At 38.3% G+C, this 14817-nt stretch overlaps 1 protein-coding gene across 1 annotated transcript in view; it reads right to left on the reverse strand.

The window, feature by feature from the left end:
• The window catches only part of XKR4 (XK related 4), a 713901-nt gene that overhangs the window by 327434 nt on the left and 371650 nt on the right, over nucleotides 1-14817 (reverse strand). The gene's annotated exons all lie outside the window — the stretch shown is intronic.

A 14817-nucleotide genomic window follows, 5' to 3' on the forward strand; every position in this document is an offset into this window, starting at 1 on the left:
GCCAACAAGGTAGTTCTTCCAGTAGTTTTGTGTTAGGTGCAAGGGGGAGGCCTGCTTGTGCCCCCAGGAAGCAAAGAACCATGTATTACTCCATCGTTGACTAGGAGGTGATAGCCTGTTGCTGGGTGTGACAGGCGTATAGGGTGTATTTATGAGGATACATTTATCACAAACTTCGAGTTCATATCATGACAAAGTTTAGTGCTGTCGGTGGCACACCCAGAACAGTACATAGATTTTTGGAACAGTTTTAGTACCACTTATTGGTGGTGCAAGCAGTAGGGAGGAAACTATTGTGGCTAATTGTTTTTTTCCCACACGCTCTGCGATGGTGGTGATGATGGGACACATCTGATGGAAGAAGGTTGTTTAAGTTGTTGGTGGTAGAGTGGCTGTCAGAGTGGATGAAGACTGTTCAAATAGATTTGTTGAGAGAAGTAGGTGAGGTTGCCCACAAGGAGGCTGATCAGTGCACCCAGAAGGCATAAACAAGTATGAATTGGTTCCAGATGAATTCATGTGGGTTTGTGGGATGTGTGGCACAGCAGCAGGTTAGTTTTCCAGGAGTGTAAAGTCCAACAAATCAGTACAATTACATGTCATATTTGTTTCTCGTTTCCTGCAGCTTGCTTTGCGTGAAATGCTGTGATTCGAGGATGTGTAGGTGGGGTCTCTCCAATACAGAATGTTAGCACTCTAGGTCTTCATTAGAACTCAGTTGTGGCACTACAGCCAAACGTTGTGGGAGCAGTTGAGATGCTGGTGCCCTGAAAGCACATTTCTTGTCCCAAAATGTGAGCTGGGTTTTGTGAGATGTGTGAGGTATCAAATGCATTTACAGAAAATATAACATTTCAGAACTCTGGCACGCTATTCATAATTTTCATGTATCAATCATGACAGAAAACATGATTTCTCTTCGATAGAATGCATCAAACCCCAGAAGCAGATAAGCATTCTAAACATGATGAAAATAGGCTTGAAATTCAATACCATGTCTGAATTCAGAATAGCGTCACCAATAAGTGCTTAAAATTGTAATTAAAGGTCAGTCATTTTTTTTTCTTACGGGCGCCTTATTTATGAACCAGTTAACCACACCAATTGACTTTGATTGAAAGGCTATTTTGCAGCAGAAAAAACAAGCATTAGTTAAGCCAGTTGGTCGGGCAATGGCTGCTAGCCTTTTAGATTTATCATTGCTTGTTTTGTTTTCCACAGTTTTTTTATAAGGTATACAAAAAAGTAATGGATGGAATGCATGATTTAATCTCATCCACTGGTAAGCACTTGGAACGCACCCCAGTTCATCATTATTTTGCACACCATGCCACCTCAGTTTGGACCCAGCTGCATGCAAATCATTCTTGACCCTGCTGCAATGGGAAAAGTCCAGCCTGCACAGCTAGGCCAGGTCCTCCCTGAACCAGAACACAAGCAACCCAGGACCAGTTACGCCCTAGTTAGGGCTCATCAGAGAGGTGTAATTTGGTTCCAGTGACTGTGTGAACAGGACCCATGTCTGTCCATACCCGTCCCACATAGAGTGGAACACTAAAGGATACAAAAACGTGATGGATGGAATGCTTGAATTAATGTCAGCCACTGGCAATCACTCAGGCCGCGTCTCAGTCCATTGTTTTTTTTGCATCATGCTGCCTAACTAGGGTGAAATCAGTCCTGGGTTGCCTATGTTCAAGTTCAGAAGGAACCTGGCCTGGCTGGTCGGGCTGAACTGTCCCACTGGAGGAGGCTCAAGACTGAGGTGGCATGGTATATTTCTTAGAGATTATGTAGGGGATCTTTACATAATGATGGAAGAAAGGAAGAAGACTTCAAGAAAGAGGAAACAAGGGAATTGACACCCTGTGTGGCAATAGTGTTTCTAGGTGTCATAGTGTGCAATGCACAGCAACAAAAGATGAACAGATTGGAAAAGCAGTTACCAGCTCAGGTCCTTTAGTCCTCCCAACACCCCATGGCCTGGAGAGCATACTGCGACTATGTCAGTGATTGGAAACGGAGGGTCTGAAGTACTGGTAATTTGCACCACTGACCCATGTAAAGTATATGTCTGGCAGCGTCAGAACGTCTGCCACCTCTTCTTGCCACCATGCACCTACTTTCCTTCTGCTGCCTACTGGTGCCAGTGCCTCATGCACTGCAAACTTTGAACACATCAGGGAGATGCTTTGGCATGGAGACTACAGTCTCTGACAGTAACACTCATTTCTTTGTCACATCATTAACACTCTGCCGCTATACATTTAAACCCCCCCCCCCTTTTTTTCTTCTTCTTTTACAATTCTTGGCCATTTTAATCATCTTTTTTGTACATGTGTGGTGTGTATGTTCTGCTTTTATGATTATATTTTTTTAAATCAAATAAAGTATTTCAAGAGACTAGAGTGTGTATGACCCTAAAGAAACTCAGCCTCCCATTTCTCAGTATCTCTTCTGAACTTGGAGCACTGATACCTGGGTCTTGCACAGCTCTGACTGACTCACAACGCACCATCCTTTAATTGCCATATACATTTCTTAGTCAACCTGAGCCTCAAATAGCTGCTGCATAGGACGAGAGCCTGGTCCTAAAACATTTTTTGGATCGGTAACCTACTTTACAGACCAGAACAAATCCCCCAAATGCTGTCAGTGGAACAGTGATATGCTGGGTTGTGCTGGAATAAATTACCTAATAAGGCGTGGTACCAACATATTGACTTTTAAGTTTTGAGCTGCAATAATATTGACTCCAAGATATTTACCGATTTGCACAATTTCACCAATGGAAGAAGATGTGGAGGTACACAAAGTAAATTCATACTCCCTTATGTATGTTTACCATAGCAACACTGTGCATGTTTGCGTGCCGATATTTTGCCTTCTGTATTGTTGCAGGTTGATATTTGTCCAATCTTTATTTTGGATTACAGCTGCTGCCAATCATGTCAAAAATCATACTTAAGTTTCTCTCGGGAATCTGTAATTTCACCATGGATGTGCTGATGTCTGAACTATTAAAACCTACGGTGATATCCCATGATCTCAACAGTCCTACACAACATTTTCTAGCACCATTTTGTTTAACATACACGTCTCTCATCATTTCTCAAGTATCTAAGCTTTCTAATCTTATAGCTCATAAGAGCTCACGAATGCCACAATTAACCAATATTTTAGGCTGTTGAAATGTTTGCTTTTAGAGGTTTAACATTGTTAAATATTTAATTGATTGGAAAAGTTGTAAAAATCATTTATTTGCCTATTTATTTTATGCTTTTGAAGAAATTTACAGCATAGTCTTTCTTTTACTATTTCTATTTCTTCAAGATGTGTAAATTGTAGAAAGCACTGGAGGTCTTTGGGGACCCCAGGATTTCCTATGTTGTGATTTAAGGTCCCATTATTGGCTCATATTTGCAGTTTATTAGCAGATGAAGATGGAGCTGTTTGATTCCTTGGTTTACACTTAATTTTATGTTTGTATATGTATCATAGTAGTAGGGCTTGGAGTAGGTACAATCTGCTTAACATTCCATGTACACTTTTAAAAAGTACCACAGAGTATAATGAGGCACTCCTCACAGTAGGCTGCCACAGCCTTTATCAGTTGACAAACACTTTTTAATCATTTCTAAATGCCAATGTCGTGAGTATGTTTGGAATATCCACTCTAGCCACTGTTGAAATCCTGCCTCTAAAATCCAGAACATAAAGAAGCGCATGCTGAGCGGGAAACAAGATGGCTGCATCTCACTGGCTGCTTTGGCATCTGGATTACAGAGCAATTCACCATGAATGGCGGTTCATGTTTTCACTGACTTTTCCGGTCATTTGTTTTCCATTTGAGGCACCATGAATGACCCTCTGGGGGGCTGCCACTTTTTTTTTTTAGGGACGGTGCTCTTCTTATATTTCAATGAAATTCTGAGGTGCTTATATAAAAATATTAGCCCACTTTATTGTTGGACCAGTGTTTTCCACATATGTTGGTCCTCTTACATCAAGATAATCTGCATTGCTTGATACGATATTCTAAGTCAGCTGCCATTTTTGGTCAGTGGTATGATGTATCATCCCATGTGTTTCTCTGACAGTAATGAGTTATTCGACATCAATGACTCTCAGTTTTATTTAACCACTAGTAGCAGCATGTTCACTTAGACTCACAAATTAGTAGTGCTTTACTGCAGTTTAGTTTCTTGCCGTCAATGCTAATTCTGTTCTACTGGCTGTGGCTTATATTATAGGTATTTCTTTTCATTTATATTCAGTTTATTGGTTTGGGATTTTATTCACTAGACCTCTGTATGGGACTCCTGGTCCTGTGAAAGATACCCATACCAAAGCAATCCCTAAGAGGTCTAAAATAATGCTCTTTCTCCTATTGCTTCAACCATCAACCCTGCTAGTGACAAGCTTATTGATGAAATTGAAGCATTGCACATTTTTAGGTCTCGCCTTACCCAGCGCATGCGCTGGTCTGGCGAGACTTATTGAGAGGGCTCTAAAAAGTGCTACCAGGCCAGCCTAGAGCTACAGTGCATGTGCGCGGGCGCGCGCGCCGCACTTTACCGCGATTACTTTCACTTTCGCGGCCCCAAGGCCGCTTTGATGTTTGATCGCGATCGCGATCACTTTCACTTTCGCGGCCAATTGCATAGCCAATAGGTCTAGCTTTTGGGACCTTATAAGTACTTAGTTATGCAACTGTTGCATGGCTAAACACTTATAAGGTCCCAAAGGCGAGACCTATTGGCTATGCCAATGCTTGTTATGATTACTGTGAATGCTAAGATACAGCAGATTGAAAACCGAAGGATGGCTATGGAGAAAAGGCTTAGAACAGCTTGTCAGCGATGTTCAGGATACGTCTTCAAAAATTGTAAGGATGGAACATAAACTATAAATGCTTCAAACACATACAGAGATTTGGAGAATAGAAACAAATGTAACAACTTATGGTTTTCTTGAGGGGGTTGAGGGTGAAGATCTCTTTCTTAAGAAATTCATCCTAGAATTGGTCAGTATTTGTAAATCACCACCTCTGAACTTACAAAAAGGTCATCAACTCCGAAGAAGAACCTCTACTTCTTCAAAACCTCAAGAGATCATAATATTGCTCTAAAAAATATTGATCTTTTAAACGTCCTTAGGGCCGCAAAAGCAGTGGCGGCTCCTCCGTACTGGCTGAGAAGCATCGCCCTACTGTGAGCCAGCAAAAATAAAATGATAATAGAAGAGTTTTATTATCATTTTGTTTTACTGACTGAGCCGATGCCAGTCTAGAGTGGGGCCGGGCTATAGCAGGGAGGAAGAGTGGTGAGCACTTATAAGTGTGCATGTCTGTTTGGCCGGCCATTTTAGGCCGGCCAAACAGACATGCGGTCTTAGGTTCCTCCAGCCCAGCTGTATTTTACAACTAGGTGGAGAAACAGCACAGACTCTATACCTGAGCGAACATCAAACCAGCCCGCTCAGATTAATCCCAGCACTTCTCCTTAATGCTTGGTACAGCATGAGAGCAGTGTCGGGATTGGGTGGGGGAGTCTGCGAGCCTGTTCTGTGTGCTGGGTGGCAGAGGAGCACTGAGTCGGCCAGCTGTGGAGCACCGTGGCCAGTAGCAGAGTCAGGTAAGTCTTTTTAATTCTTATTACCCCCCCCACACTTTATATAGCAGCAGCCACCACTGCGCTAGTGACGAGAAAAAGCTGACATGTTCTCGTCACAATATTTATATTTCTCAAGACTTGTCGAATGCCGCAAATGCCAGGAAGAAAAAGTTCATAGCTTTTAGACCACTGCTTGATTTAACATAAACCATGGCATATTGCATCCTTATATATGTAAAATAACCCTCTAATGGTCTCGTTAGACTAAGGGAATATCTCCAGAGTCTTTCTTCAAAACACATGGACAAACCCCTGATGAAGTCCTATTTTTTGTTAAAATGTTTTGTTTTTAAGAATGTTATATATTATTATTGCTTTTATTGCTCTGCTGATTATCTTGTTATGTTATTGTCAAACACAATTTTCTCATTCTTGCTTGCTCTCTTCGGATCTGGGTTCTTTTCCTTGATCTATAATGCTATTGCTATTATTCTTATTCCCCTGTCTTTTTTATTTTCTTTATTCTTATGTCTTCATCTTAATCTATACTGTTTTTTTTCTCAGCATGAAACTTCTTTTGCTTTTCCTTTATTTACTTCCTTGTTCTATGGTTGTCAATATTATATGTTTTAGTTATCACTATAGATTAACATGTTTGTTCCCAATTTTCTGTCTGTCTGCTTGCCCCCTGGTTAACATCATTCCTGGAATGTCCGAGGCCGGTATAATCCTGGCAAAAGGCAAAAGGTACTGTCTTTTCTTTCTATATTAAATGCTCAAATTGATCTTTACAATAAACAGACTGCCATTAAGCTGAATCTATAAAACTTAATGGAAATTGGTTAGGAATGTTTTCTTCTCGCCTGCTGTTGGTCAAAAGGGGTAGTTGCTATTATTTGTCACAAATCTTCAAAGTTTGATATTTTGTCCCACGAATGTGATTAAGAAATTTGTTGAGTATTGATCAACATAAATTTAGACAACATTTCTTTGACTTTATTTAATATTTATCAACAGGTTTAATCTGAATCTTTTTCTGGAATCATATCAAGACTACTCTAGTTAACATCTCAAATTCTAATATTATGTTAGAAGGAGATTTTAACTAAATACTCAAATCGCATAAAACTTTTAAAGCAAAAATTGCATCTCGGCCATTATCTGACATGTGGAGTACCGGTAACCCAGAATCTATTACATTTTCCTTTTACTCTAAAACGGATGCTTCCTGTTCTAGGATCAACTATATTTTATATATATATGTTTCTAAACCTCTATTACAATGTTTGCAATCTGGTGAAATGGGTACTATCCTTTTTTCTGTTCATGCTCTTGTTTTATCTTTTGACATCAATGTTATTAATGGCAAGTTAAACAGATGGAGATGTAGTAATTATCTTCTCTCCAATTACAACTTTGTTACTAGTTTTAATTATTTTTTTAAAGTTATTTTTCATTTTAATAGACCTACTGATAACTCTTTAGCTAATAACTGGGAAGCATTTAAAGCTCCTCTCAGAGCCTTTGTTATATCATTTGTTGCTCCATTGAAAAAGAAGTAAATGCCAAGCATAAACGCTTATTTGAACCTACAAAAGTGCTTGAGCATAATTATTTGACCTCAAAAACAAAAGACATGTTGCAAGACCTTGTCAAAATTTAATTTGAGTTAAATATAATTGCAGCCACAGATAAATGTAATGCCTTAGTGTGCATTAACCCTAAATTAATGGTGGACAAAATAAACTAGTAAAACGTTAGCTAATTTAAGGTTTAGATTAAGTGTAAATTAATAGACAGTGCCATTAAGGAACTTAAAAATGCACTGCCTTTTCTAACACTGATATCCCTGCCTCATATGAAAATGTTTGCAAGCAACTTTATACATAGGATGTAAATTCATCATTCCAGCACTTTAGTAAAATATTTTCAGACATCCCCAAACTAGTTTGGCGAGACCTGGATTACGAAGATCTCTAAATAGATATTTCTCTATAGGAAGTCTTGCAAGCAGTCATATTTTGAAGAAGAGCTAAGGCAAATAGTCCCAATGATATTTCCACTGAGCTCATTTCACATAGTTTTTTGCCCCTATTAGACTTATACACTTCATTCCTTTATAATTCATGTGCCATTTGTAGCTTTTTGGATACACTCATCACTATGATTCCAAAACAAGATAAAGATCCAGAGTTTTGCAAAAATGATGAGCCCATTATATTAATTAATTGTGATTGCAAATTTAATGCGAAAATCATGGTCATTTATTGCAACTCTTTTACAGAGTATCTTAAAAAAACTGATCAATCAGGATTTATAAAGGGGGAGTGGCTCCTGACAAAGCACTCGTTTTCTCCAATGTTGTTTCACTAGCTTCCAAATTCAAGATCCCAATAGTAGCCTTATTGATAGATGCTGAGAAAGCAGTTGACCAAATTAATTGGCAGTCTGTGTTAAAAACTATTCAGTGGTTTGGTTTTCGTCCTCTTTTTATTTCATGGGTTACATTATTGTATTTCTCTCCAGAAACTTTGTAAGCAATTGTTTTGTCTCTTATTTTAGTTTGACACATGGAATGGGTCCCCTTTGTTGTTTCTACTATGTTTAGAATCTTTCCTTGAATGTTTAAGATGTAATTCTTCTGTTACTAGTTTTAATTGCGAAGAATTTGATATTCACATGCTGATGATATTCTATCCGTATACCTAATCCCTCTGCCTTGTTGAAACCTTTCTTAGATGAGGTTACATTTCCCCCCAAAATTTCTAGTTATAAGTTGAACATAAATAAGAAATAAGTCTTACCTTTGAATGCATTGTTTATGTGTTATGCTTAGTGACTATAACGTCATGTGTAACCCAGCCAACATTATATATTTGGGTATTTGGTTTTCACCGACTGTTAACAAAGCCATTTAATTTAAAATCTCTTCCCTTAAAACCAAGTAAAGTGGCCTACTATCAATTTGGTCCCTCTTTCACTTTTATGGTGGGGCAGACTAGATACCATAAAAATTATTATCATTCTTCATACCCTTTTCATATTTTCAATGTTACCTTTTAATGTTCTAAATTTTGAGTTTAAGCAATTTGACAGCATATGCTAAAAGTTTTTATGGAATACCAAAACACGCGGACTTGCCCAATAGAATCTTAAGAAACTAAAAATTGAAGGCAGTGTGAAATTTATTGATTTCAAATTTTTCATTATCAGATATAATTGTGGATTATTTTTCATTATGTTAATGCTCCTGCACTGGTATAGGTTATTCTTCAATGCACCTCATTTTCTGATTTCTTTTTAAAGAAAATTATATGCCAATAGGAAAGGCCTACATAAATCTCATATTAATATAGACACATCATAAACGTTTCCCTTTAAGAGGGTTCTTTTTATCTGCAACTTGGAACAATACATTCTTGAAAATCCAAATTTGTGGCAAATCTTGCATGGAAGAAAAGTGTAAAAAGTTTCCTGGGTAAAGCAGGGTACAGGGGTAACCTTCGAGAAACTACAAGATATTTATTTGCAAACTAATATGTTTGTTAAAGGATATATATTTTATAACATGCTTCTCTCTCCGCTATTTTTCTGAGTCCTTAAATTTACTACCACTCATTGATATACCCCCAACAATCTGATTTGGAATGGTAGTATGTCAAAGCTGCTGACATTTAAAGATCGCTTCACCAACCAACTGCAATGCAAACTAAATTCCCAGTTGAAATAATTTCACAACACACTATGCAACATGAATTTACCATACAATCTTGGAACATAATATGGCTTAAGTTATTCAAAACATCGAAGTCAGCAATTACCTTTCAATTGCTGTTGTTTATTTATAATAGAATACTTTTTTTTCAATTCTGGTTCATATTTCCAAGTTGGATAATTATGTTTCTAATTTATACTGGTTTTTAAAAGTAGAGAAGGTCCAATGCGTCATATTCTATTTTATTGTAAATATTTTAATTCATTCTGAAAATTAGTATTATCTAAGTTTCCAAGATTATTTCATTTATTGTTCCCAGTTTCATTTATGCTATATTCTTTGATTCATTATCACCCTCCTCTTATGATTGTACTTATAAAGTTCAGTTTTTGGCCCTTCTTATTGTCATTGCCTTTAAACAAAAACATCTGGTTGGAAACATTTTACACAAAATGATTTCAGTCTTGGTGAAACCATACATGAGGTAATCGTAGACTTGAAACTGTATGTGCTGTACCTATTGAAAGCAGAATTAGGAATGATTTGATATGTTTGCTTTTTACAACATTTCTATGTACTCTTTCAGTTACTTAACCTTGCTTGTTTATCTGTCTTTTGCTTTGTTTTCTTCTTTCTAGTTCCTCTGTTCCTTTTTTAAATTCTAATATCCTTAAGACATAGTTATTTTGTTGTATGAGCTAATCTGTGTAATTATGTTTTATTGCTTTAATAAAAAAAACGTAAGCTTAAAACAAATACCAGAATATCGACTAATAATCAGTGGTAAAATTATACCAGCACACAAAATGCTTCAAGTCCAACAGATGTGGACATGATAGCAATCCATTTGTACATTTGACTACACAAGTAGGACACTGTGTGAAATAACCAAGGCATAGGGTATTGCCAGTTTCTTGTAAATATCAGCATGCAGTGACAACAATGAACTAAAATATTCCAAATGTGGCATGCCATGCTTTTGAATAACATGATGCACATATCTGTGAGCATCACTGAATATGTGTGAATAGATAACAGCATAACGAACATTGCCTTATACTTCTTTTCCCCTAAACATCTGTTTTGATCACACTGAAGTACTGATGGCCTTAAAAGACAGCCCCTCCGGGAAGGCCCCAGGCCCAGATTGCGTCCCAATAGACGTTTTTAAGTCTCAGCTTGACCTATGGGCCCCACTGCTAACCAATGTGTTGAATTCTTTGAACACCACCGGCTTTATCTCCACCTGGCCAGAGGCAATTGTTGTCCCGATTTTTAAAAAAGGCGCAAGAGATAATCCCGCCAATTATCGCCCAATCTCACTTTTAGATTCCCTTATGAAGGTAGCCGGGCGAATCATTTTAAACAGAATACATGATTGGCTAAGCACTCAGGATATTATTTCTGACATGCAATACGGCTTCAGAAAAGGCAAGGGTACCATTGAACAGGGCCTTAATTTGACTTTAATAATAGCCAAATACACTCAGGCAAAAAAAGGTAACCTCTTTATAACCTTTGTAGACCTTAGCTCCGCATTTGACTGCGTTGATCACTGGCAGTTATGGGAATCCCTCACAGAGATTGGCTTAGACCCTTTCATCCTATCATTTATTAAAGAGCTATACAGGGATGCATCGGCCCGTGTGAGATACGGCAAAAATGGAGAATGTTCTGACAGGTTCTTTATCAGACGAGGTGTCAGACAGGGTTGTATTTTAGCTCCTTTACTTTTTACTCTTTATATCAACTCTGTCAGCCACCATCTGACTAGAACTTTCCACGACTACCCTACGATCAATGGTAAGCCTATTCCCATTTTGCTCTACGCAGACGATGCGGCAATTATGTCCCAGACTCGCATTGGCCTACAAAGGGCAGTAACTGAATTTACTGACTTCATGTCAAAGAGAGGCTTAAAAGTTAATACCTCTAAAACATACACCATGTCCTGTGGCCTCGGGATTGGAAAAAAACCATGTACCATTTTCCTGAACGGCAAAAAACTAACCAATATTGATAGTTTTCCTTATTTGGGCATTACTTTCAACAAGAGAGGCACTTGGCGAACAGCCGCCCAAGCTAGAGGCCTAGCACTGTCCAAAGCTATAGGTGCACTGACCAACTTCTCTAAAAAATTAGGGGGTCGCCCAATAGGCCCATTAGTTCAGATCTATCGGGCGAAGTGCATTTCAACTGGTACCTATGGATCTGGGATATGGGGGATTGACCCCGTAGAACAAATCCAGCGACATGAGAACGCCTTCCTACGCTACCTTTTGGCGGTCCCTCCAGGTACTTCTACCTATATGGTGCACACTGAACTGGCTCTCACTTACATTGCGGACACGATTAATTCCTCCCCTCTTCTTTTATGGCATAAAGTCTGGACCAACGAAGAAACTCCATTTAATAGGGAAATTATTAGAGATTGTCTAAAACTGAAAGAGGTCAGGAACATTAAATGGTTGAATTACATAAAAAAATTGTGCACTGAAATGGGGCACCCTGAATTTTTTGCTGACCCTTCAACCCTATCTAACACAGCCAAACCCGAGTTAAAGCGACTTGTGTTAAATCACCTGTGCTCCAAACGATGGTCTTTAGAAAAACAGAAGAGCACAATTGTAGATTACCAAAATACGATTACGGCAGGTAGTATACAGCAATACTTACTTTTAGAACCATCACCGTTTACTCGTATGCTCCTGACCCGCTTTCGTACTAACACTTTTTTTAGACTCCTAACTTTTCCCGATCCAAACTGCTGGTCCAATGACCTACAGAAATGCCCTTGCGATGGCCTGTCGATTCAATCCAACATCCATTGCATTTTATTTTGTAGATTTTATCACTTGCCAAGGACCCTCTTTTTGAAACCTTTGCTTAAATCATGGGGATTACGTTCTTGTAAATTGGCTTATCAAAAATTAAAATCCCTGGAAACTCCCTTAGCCCTGGCAGCAATTTCAACCTATCTGAAGCTGACGATGAGGTTTAGGACATCTATGCAGACCTAAACGTCCTAACCCCTTGACTCTTGATCGTATTTGCCTTTCTGTTTTCCGTGATTTTAAATCATGTTACAAAATGAATGTAATTTTTATTGTTTTTATTGGTTTTTTATATGTATGCACTTTTCTGATACTGTTTTTATACATATCGAATAAAGTTAAAAAAAAAAAAAAAAAAAAACATTGCCTTATATCATAACAAATACACAATTAAGAATCATAAATAGTTTTAAAAACAATTATTACATTTTACTTGATATGAACCCAAAGTTCCTTTAGCCTGGAAGCCCAATTCAAATGAATGCCTCCAGGTAAAATATGGAACAAAAACATTTTAGTATTCTCACATCTATCCTAACTTAAAATCAGAAATAGATCACACATTTATGTATTACATATTTGTCAAATACATTTCAGGTTTTACGAATAGATTATGTGCTAGTTCTTGGCATTAGAAAGAAAGGAAAATAAAAAAGAATGAGAGAAAAAAGATAGAATTTCTGAACCAAGGATAGAAGAAAGGTAGAAGAAAGAAAAAGGGCAAGTTGTCAAGAATAAAAAAAGGATAAAAAAGGAAGACAGGCAGGCAAAAGCAAAGTAAGAAAGAACAAGAGAAAGAATTAAAGGGTTCAAGTGAAAGAAACAGAAACAATGAACATAAGAAAGGAAAGAAAGAAGGAATGAAATGGACCAGGAGAGAAGAAGAATAAGAAATAATGAAAAAATGATCAAGGCAAAAATTGTGAACAATAGTGACGGAAAGATAGCAAAAAGGAAATGCAGGAAAGAGACCTGCAGCAAGACTAAAAAGAACAAGAAGAAGAAATGAATGAAAAGGAGAAACAAAAGACCGAAACGAAAGAAATGCTTTTATTTCCATCTCTGTTTCAGTGAGATGATTTCTGTGAGCCTGCGGCACCTACTGTCCTAAAAGGTAGCAGCCTCCATTTCCCTAGCTAAGCTGCACACCTGAACGCCACATAGATTCAATTATTTGCAAGAACAACAATTACGCCCAGGGGCCCTGGGGCTGGCGCCGCACATTGCTCCGCTCTCCCTGGTTAGCTCTCGCCTCTTCTCCACGAGATGCTTTATACATGTCCTACCTCCCACCCCACCGAAAAGGATCCATCTCGCACCGGTCATAACGAAGGCAACAGCCACCTCCGGGCACATGCACACTCCTCTCAACTTATTCTCACTGGAGGTTTTTCTAAACCTTCTGCTTCTCCAGCAGGGAATAAAAGTGTTTATTAAAATCACTCAGGTCACCAGTCATTTAAGAAAAGAAACATCCCCTAAAGATTTGATATGTATGAGAATTCCCTGAGGAATAATTGCAGCACTGAACTGCTTATTCAATTTTCACGAGAGGCAATAATTAGTAATGTACAGCATACACTTTCTCCTGGGCTCGGTTCCTTTTCATTCTGTCAAAACTGCCATTGCCCGCAGCTAGCAGTGCTGGCGCTTCCAAATATAGCATGCATGCTGTTTATGAAAAAGTGAACTCTTTATTTATGCATGTATGTATGTATGTGGTATATCTATGGCGTGAACATAGCCAAAAAGCAGTGGCGCTCTGTACACGGTTGTGGACGGTTAATGCATTGTGATGTAGTGTTCTTTAAAGAGGTGAGTCTTCAACTCTTTCCTAAATTGGAACAGCTGTTTGGGCTCTTTCCTCAAGATTACTCCCTAGAACAATATGCACTAATAGCCACCTTACACACATGTTATCCTTAATTAAAAAATCCACTTCCAGCAACATTTTGAAATGCACGCTTGAGCACCTTCAAATCTACTTCGTCCTTCTGTCAGTCTTTAATTATTTGCAGCTAGGCTCACTCTCTATAAATGACCACACACACACACATACACCCACCCACCCACCCATACACACACACCACACAGATACACCCACCCACCCACACCCACAGCCACCCACACACACACACCCACACCAAACACACACACACACTCTCTCTCTCTTTTTCTTTCTTTTATATGATTGTAACAATGTACAGTTATTTTGACTTCATTATGAAAATCTTCAGGGAGGGTCTAAGTAGATGAACATCCACAGACATGCACGTTTATGAGAATTATTAAAATTTTAAGGCACATTGACACCATAGATACAGTTGGAGATTTACTCTTGACAAGGGGAGGAGCAAGTCCACATCATGGTGGAAATGGGGAGGGTCCAGTCCCAAAATTGACAGAGGTGAAGAAGATCCTCTAGGATGGACTAGTATTTTCCACTGTAGAAACAAAACAATTAACGTAATTGTTGATGAACATATGTTGTGTATGTGAAAATCAATGTATATATGCTACATTTACATGTTGACTATCCCATGAAAGCTGAGATAGTTACAACTTTCCATAAGTACTCCTAAAATTCTTTGAGTATCCTAAAAAGTATGAAAATTACCCAATACAGGGGTCTAATTGTACTGGAGTAAAATTC

Source organism: Triturus cristatus, chromosome 5_1 (assembly GCF_964204655.1).
Source record: "Triturus cristatus chromosome 5_1, aTriCri1.1, whole genome shotgun sequence".
In the NCBI taxonomy this organism is placed as follows: domain Eukaryota; kingdom Metazoa; phylum Chordata; class Amphibia; order Caudata; family Salamandridae; genus Triturus; species Triturus cristatus.